This window comes from Ananas comosus, linkage group 3, assembly GCF_001540865.1.
Source record: "Ananas comosus cultivar F153 linkage group 3, ASM154086v1, whole genome shotgun sequence".
NCBI classification, from domain to species: Eukaryota; Viridiplantae; Streptophyta; class Magnoliopsida; order Poales; family Bromeliaceae; genus Ananas; species Ananas comosus.
In genome coordinates this window covers 11,630,576-11,637,302 of record NC_033623.1, presented here as the reverse complement: position 1 = coordinate 11,637,302, position 6,727 = coordinate 11,630,576, and positions in this window count along the sequence as shown.

Below are 6,727 nucleotides of genomic sequence, written 5' to 3'. Positions count from 1 at the left end.
TCCACCTACCGTACAAAAACCGTGCCCCTCTCTCTCGCACCGGATCCAACAACAACAACAACACTATAGATCACCATTCCCATGTGGATTCCCTTTTACTTTTATTTTTATTTTTATTTTTATTTTGGGGGGTTGTTATTGTAATCTGCGTTTGGTTTCAGAGGAGCTGAGACTTCTCACTTCTACAGTTTCATACGGCATCGTCACAAATTGAGTACTTGTTATTTTTGGCAATTATTTGATTGATTTGTTAAAAAAAAATTGAGTATTAATATTAAATTTTGATTTTATAAGTAAAAGAAATTTTATCTCTGATTGTATGTCTCAGCAGATAGTTTTTCTACATCATCACAATGAGGTATAATCTTATATCTCTCCATTCTAGAATTGATTTTTTTTTAATTTTAGTGTAAAAAATTATAAAAAAAAAGTTGACAAGAATAGTTTATGGAACTTGATCATTAACAGAACTCCAGGGAGTAATATTTAGACCCTGTTTAATATTAGGATTTTTTTTATATATTTTTATGTATAACTAAATAGTCATTAATTCAGGTATGTACAATGCATTTATATTTACATACTCCATGTTCATCATGTAAGATTTACATTTAAAAAATAAAAGTAAACAATAATATTAAACAGGGTCTAAAATTTAGGCTAATTTATAGAATTCTAAACCACACTCTATACCACTATTATTTCTTGTAGTAATTCTATGGGGACCTCAGAGTGTAACTAGTTTATTATTATTTATATCTGATATTGTTTTCATGTGTTGGGTGTAAAATTTAATTAATTAGAGTAATGCTTCTATACTTTTTTTTTTTTGGTTACCGTTCATTCACGCGTATTTAACGGCTCAGATTTAGTTTTTTTAAAATTGTGACCTGCAATAGCAGGTCGCTTTGGAAGAGGTATCAGTTACCAGGTACCTCAAAAAAGGATATTTTTGTCTTTTAATACATAGGCAATTTAGTCATTTTACATCTACTATATTTTCAAAATTTTTATTTTTTCTTTGTTTTTTTTTTTCTCTCTCTATCTTTCCTTTCATAATTTGGCATTTCATATAAGGAAAATTTCAAATGATTTGACAATATGATCATTGAATTTAAACTTTAAATAGTAATATAAAATTTCTCTAATTTAAATTTCACTTTTAAATTTAAAATTTAATATTATATTCAAATTTATATTTTAAAAATTTAAGTTTCATATAAATACTTTGAAATATGGTAAACAGAAATAATTGTTTGAATTCTAGTCTTCTGGTTTAGGTTTGGTTTTGGGTTTCGAAAAATTGGTCAGTTTTGAATTTGGATATGGATTTTTGAAATCCGTCGAGTTCGGAAATAAGTTTTGTGATTGTTAGTCAGATTCGAATTCAAATTCCTAACTATTTTTTTTCTCACCAATAATTCTAATCTTTTTAATTTATATGTTTAAAATTATATTTAAAATATTTATTAGCTCTAACAGTTAAATTATCATTCTGTTTAAAATATTTATTATCTTTACCGGTTCCAAATTGTTCTTAATGTTATTCGGTTCAATAGGTTAAAATCAGATTCTTGATAGAATAGGTCAAAGTCTGATCAGTCAAATCAATCGGTTCAATCTAGTTTTTAAATCATTGAATTTAAAATTTAAATAGTAATATGAAATTCCTCTAGAGAAATCTAGTTGTAGAAATCTTACTCTCTAAGTTTTTTATGCATTACGTTTTAAACTGGTGCGAATAAACTGTATTTTAAATCTTGGTAGAAATTTAGTTTTTAAATAGTAATATGAAATTCCTCTAATTTAAATTTCACTTTTAAATTTTAAGTATTTAATTTTTAAAATTTAAATTCATCGTATTTAGAAATAAAACTATTTCTAAAATTTCTATAATTTAAATTAATGCATAATTTGAGAAACACTAAAACATTTAAAGTAGATTCCTAAATTAATGCCTAATAATTGCATAAATTTGGTTAATCAATTAATTTCCTAAATTAGTGCTAATTAATGCATAAATTTAGGACATCAATTAAAAGTTTCTTTAAATATTGTATTATTTAATTACCAAACTAACCTTGAATAAAATAATCCTTTTACCTGCTAAATATTAAAGTTACATTTTTACCCTCTATTAATCAACGGTTAAGATCTTTTTATTTATTTTTTTTTAAAGTACCGAATCATTTCTCAATTAATTAATATATTTGGGTCAAAAAGTAATACTATTTGTACGTCTTAAAAAATATATGTATAAATTTTATACCTTTTCATCTAAACGGTAATATTTTATAATTCTCTTCTAAACTTTTTCTTACTATTATTTTTAAAAAAAAAAATTAAACTTTAGAATTGGAATGTAAAATGTAAGTTCCAAAAGTGCCCAATTTTATATACCAAGGGATACAACTAGCATTTTTTTTAGGCCAAATTTCATGTTCCATTGAACCTTTCGTTAAATGTCAAATCAAACAAGGCGGACAAGTCGAAATCAATTTGACTATAGGCCAAATTCAACTAATGGGGAGAAGAATTCAACTAATGGGGAGAAGAGTTTCAAATCATTCAAAATGTGGATCTCTCTCTCTCTCTCTCTCTCTCTCTCTCGCCCGCGCGCACACAAACGCACAGTATTTATTTAAATCGAATCTTTCAAAATTAAAATTTTACTTGGCCAAATTGCATAAAAAATTTACAAATTTTGAACTTTTATAAAACTGACCGTCCTTTTCGATTTTACAAATTCGGACCGAATTTTTTCAGAAAACTCACCAAAATACCTTTATCTCTTCTTCTCTATTTTTTTTTTCTCTCGTTCTTTTTGTTTTCCCTCTTCAAAAAGAGAGGTTGAGACGAAGGCGGCCCACCCCGCCTCTACCCCCACACCCTCGCATGCGTCCGTGCACCACTCGCCTTCCTCGCTTCCGACCCCACCAAGACTGCGCTCGTCGCTACCTTTTGGGACTCCCCTCCTCGTGTCCACACCATGCACCCTCGCCCGCGCCCGCTCACCCCCTGCCTTCCTTATCTCCAATCCCATCGAGGCTGCGCCACGATCCTTTTTTTTTTCCCTCTCCAAACCTCCTCCACCGCTTTCGTGACCCACCTCCACCTCCACTACAGCAGATTTTTCACTCACGAAACCTACTTCTGGAAACCCGCTGTCCTCACCACTGCCGCCAACGCAGTAAATAAAGCACTTCTCGACGTCAAGAAGCTTGCTGGCGAGGGAGAGGGCACGCGACCTACCACGCTCATCCGGGGTTGGCGACGAGCGAGGTGGAGACGGAGGAAAGCGCGACGACGTCGGAGAAAAGGGCGGGAAGGCAGCGAGTGCGGCCTCGGCGAGGTTGGAGGCGAGGAAAGAGGGGAGTGCATTGGAGCATTTTTGGTCAAGCACTTTTGTTTGTTTAAAACAAAAAAAAATTATGTAAAAATAAAAAACTACAAAATAAGGAAGAAGAACTAGAGAGAGAAAAAAGAAAATAGAAAATGAAATTACACTGTTAATATAAAGTTACACTATTATTAAAAAACATTATACTATTATAGACATATGTTGTACTCTTTGATATGTAAATTGCACACTCTAAAATAAAAATTACACTCTTTAAACGAAAGTTGCACTCTTTTGAAAATAGTTACACTATTTTTTCTCCCAAAGAATACCCTTTAAGAAAAAAGTTACACTCTTTAAACGAAAATTGTACTCTTTGAAAAATAGTTATATTATTTCTCCTCCCAAAGAGCACCCTTTAAAATAAAAATTGCACTCTTTAAATAAAAGTTATACTCTTTGAGAGACAGTTACACAGTTTTTTTCCCAAAAAGTGTAATTTTTATTTAAAAAGCATAACTTTTATCTTAAAAAGTGTAGTTTATATCTCAAAGAATGCAACTTACGTCTAAAATAGTGCAACGTTCTTCCAAAATAGTTTAACTTTATTTTAACAGTGCAATTTCGTCTTCTTCTCACTTCTTCTCTAATTAATTCTTCTTCCTTATTTTCTAGTTTTTTATTTATAGTTTTTTTTTTTTATTTTAAGAAAACAAAAGTGCTTAATAAGATATGCTCCCATGCAACCCCCGTCCCCTTCGCCTCCGACCTCGCGGAGATTACGCTTGCCGCTGCATGCCTCGAGGTGCCGCGCTCGCCGCCACCCCACCCTCTATTCTGGCATCATTGTGCTTTCCTCCGTCTCCAGATCGCTCGTCGCCGGCCGGTGGGTTGTGTGCCCTCTCTCTCACCAGCGAGCTTCTTTGCGCCGAGAAGTGGTTCCTTTTCGTCGTCGGCGGTGATGGTGAAAACGATGAGTTCTCAGAAGTAGGTTTGGTAAGTGAAAAATCTGCTTCAATAGAGATGGAGGTGGAGGTGGAGGTGGATCGCAAAAGGCCACGAAGGCGGTGAAAGAGGTTCAGATAAAAAAAAAAAAGAGGATCCGCGGCGTAGGCCTACAGCAAGTGGAGCGAGGAGACGAGGGGGAGCGGGCGCGAGCGAGAACGCATGGTGGCGCGGCAAGAGGAACAGAGGCGAGGTCAGGTACCTCCGCTTTCAAGCTCTCTCTTGTAGAGGGAAAAAAGAATGAGAGAAAAAAAAAATGCAGCCTTGATAACTTAGTGGTCACTCGTTAAATTGCATAGTTGGTGTGGAAATAAAACTTTTAACAAAGAAAAGTTTTGGGAACATTATAGGATTCTTAATTATATATTTTATAAATCAAGCAATGTATTGTATATAAACAATACTTTAGAAGCTTAAATAGTACTTAATTTTTGATTTTAACTACATATCCTCGACACACAACGTACGCACATGATAACATGTGAAAGTTTTTTATCAGCATTGTTGGACCAATTCTATTGACCAGTGATGCGACGCGGTGACAAAATCTAATTAAGACGAATATGATAAATTCATTATTTTGCCTTTGTTTCGAATTTACTTTTTATTAATAGAGATAAACATTTACATTGCTGGACGTCGCGGGCGGGATGATTTCACTCCTCATGTATGGTTGTTTACAAATGCTGAATATGAAAACCAGGAGTCAATATTACTATGTTTGCTGTTTGTTTTTCCATTAATTGTTCATTCACAGTAATATCAAAGAATCGACGGAAATTTTAAATACACGACACTACCAAACAAACCTAACTTATTAGATTACATTTTTAATCTTTAATTATGTGATTGATCCAAACTCACCATCTTTATTATCCAGAATCGCGTTCGCTACATATCCTTTATTTAGCCTGTTACCTCATAATTCTATCTACTGATTAGCTCATTTTATATATATATATAATATATATATATATATAAATATATATATATTATATATATAATATTATATAAGAGAGAGAGAGAGAGAAGAGCCCGACGCTGGAATAACTATATATGATAGCACAGAAAGCCGTTTGTGGTGCTACACAATTTTCGTTAGATTTAACGAAACTTTGACTTATTTTTATCCGTAGATTATCTATTAAACCAAATATCACTCACACTACAGACAAAAACGGTCTAATAAGACAACTTTTTGCAGTAATGTCAAAGAAAATGCTGAGTCCCAAAAGGTACCGCGGTGACACTTTTAAAATACGTGCGCTATATGTAGGGTCGCTAGGTATTATGACAAGTTTAAGAGTGCGCCTACTAACCGCTAAAATATCGCTGCTTGAATTACACACTATTTAAGCATTTAGCAAACCGTCGAACTTCTTCTATCTGTGGTGCGGTGCAGAGGAGATTACGACAGGAAGCTCTTCGTAACTCCTTTCAGTGGATTCAGCTAAAGAGAGAAGAAAGATGATAATTGATTTTTGTTATTTTCTTTTCTATTTGTAAATCCGGCCAAATAGACTAGGTATGGGTGGGTTGAGTAGAGTAATCTTTTTATTTTTGTTGGATTGGACTTATATTTAGGCTTAGAGATGGTTTTTAAGTTTTAGCATAAAATGGGAACTTACTCAAGTGTCGCAAACATGAGTTCCTATAACCTTAATCTGTTGTATGTGTCATTCTAGCAGGGCCACACATCATCCTAACCATCACATTCTCCAGCTCCAAGGTGAAAACTTATAGCACAACAAATTGGTGCTAGTTGATGCATTCAGTCAAGGGGTACATAGACCCTAAACGTACAGATCTTATCATCAAAGTAAAAACTTAATAGACAACAACTTGTGCTATCGATAGCAATTCCAGCCGTAATTCTATATAATTATATTATATTATTACTGTTGACTAGAATAGCTCTCAAAAGCACAACCCAAGAATGGTGCATTTTGAATTTTTTAGCCATTGGAATGGAGAGATTAGTGGTTGAAATGATGGTGGTAGATGGTTGATAGTAGTGGTAGGTGGAATAGTTTTGTCCAAAGATTTTTTTAATAATCAAGGAGTAAATTAAGGCTAGAGAGTAGTAGCACCAATGGGTTGGTGCTTCTAAGTATGTCTAGCTCTAATCAATCTATATATAATTAAGAGAGGTTGAGCTAGAATATTATCGAAGTCGATAACAGGTCTTTCCGTTGCTACCGATTCTCATTTTGGTTGTTGTTTTGAATAGAAGCCTTCCAAAATCGACGATCGGCACCGTTGACATAATTTATACCACTTGAAGTGTTTAGAAACTTAACATTCAAATCTTTTCGACATCGATTTGCCTAGATTATCAAGGGTTTCAAAAGTTAATAATTTACCTGGTCATATGACGCTTTC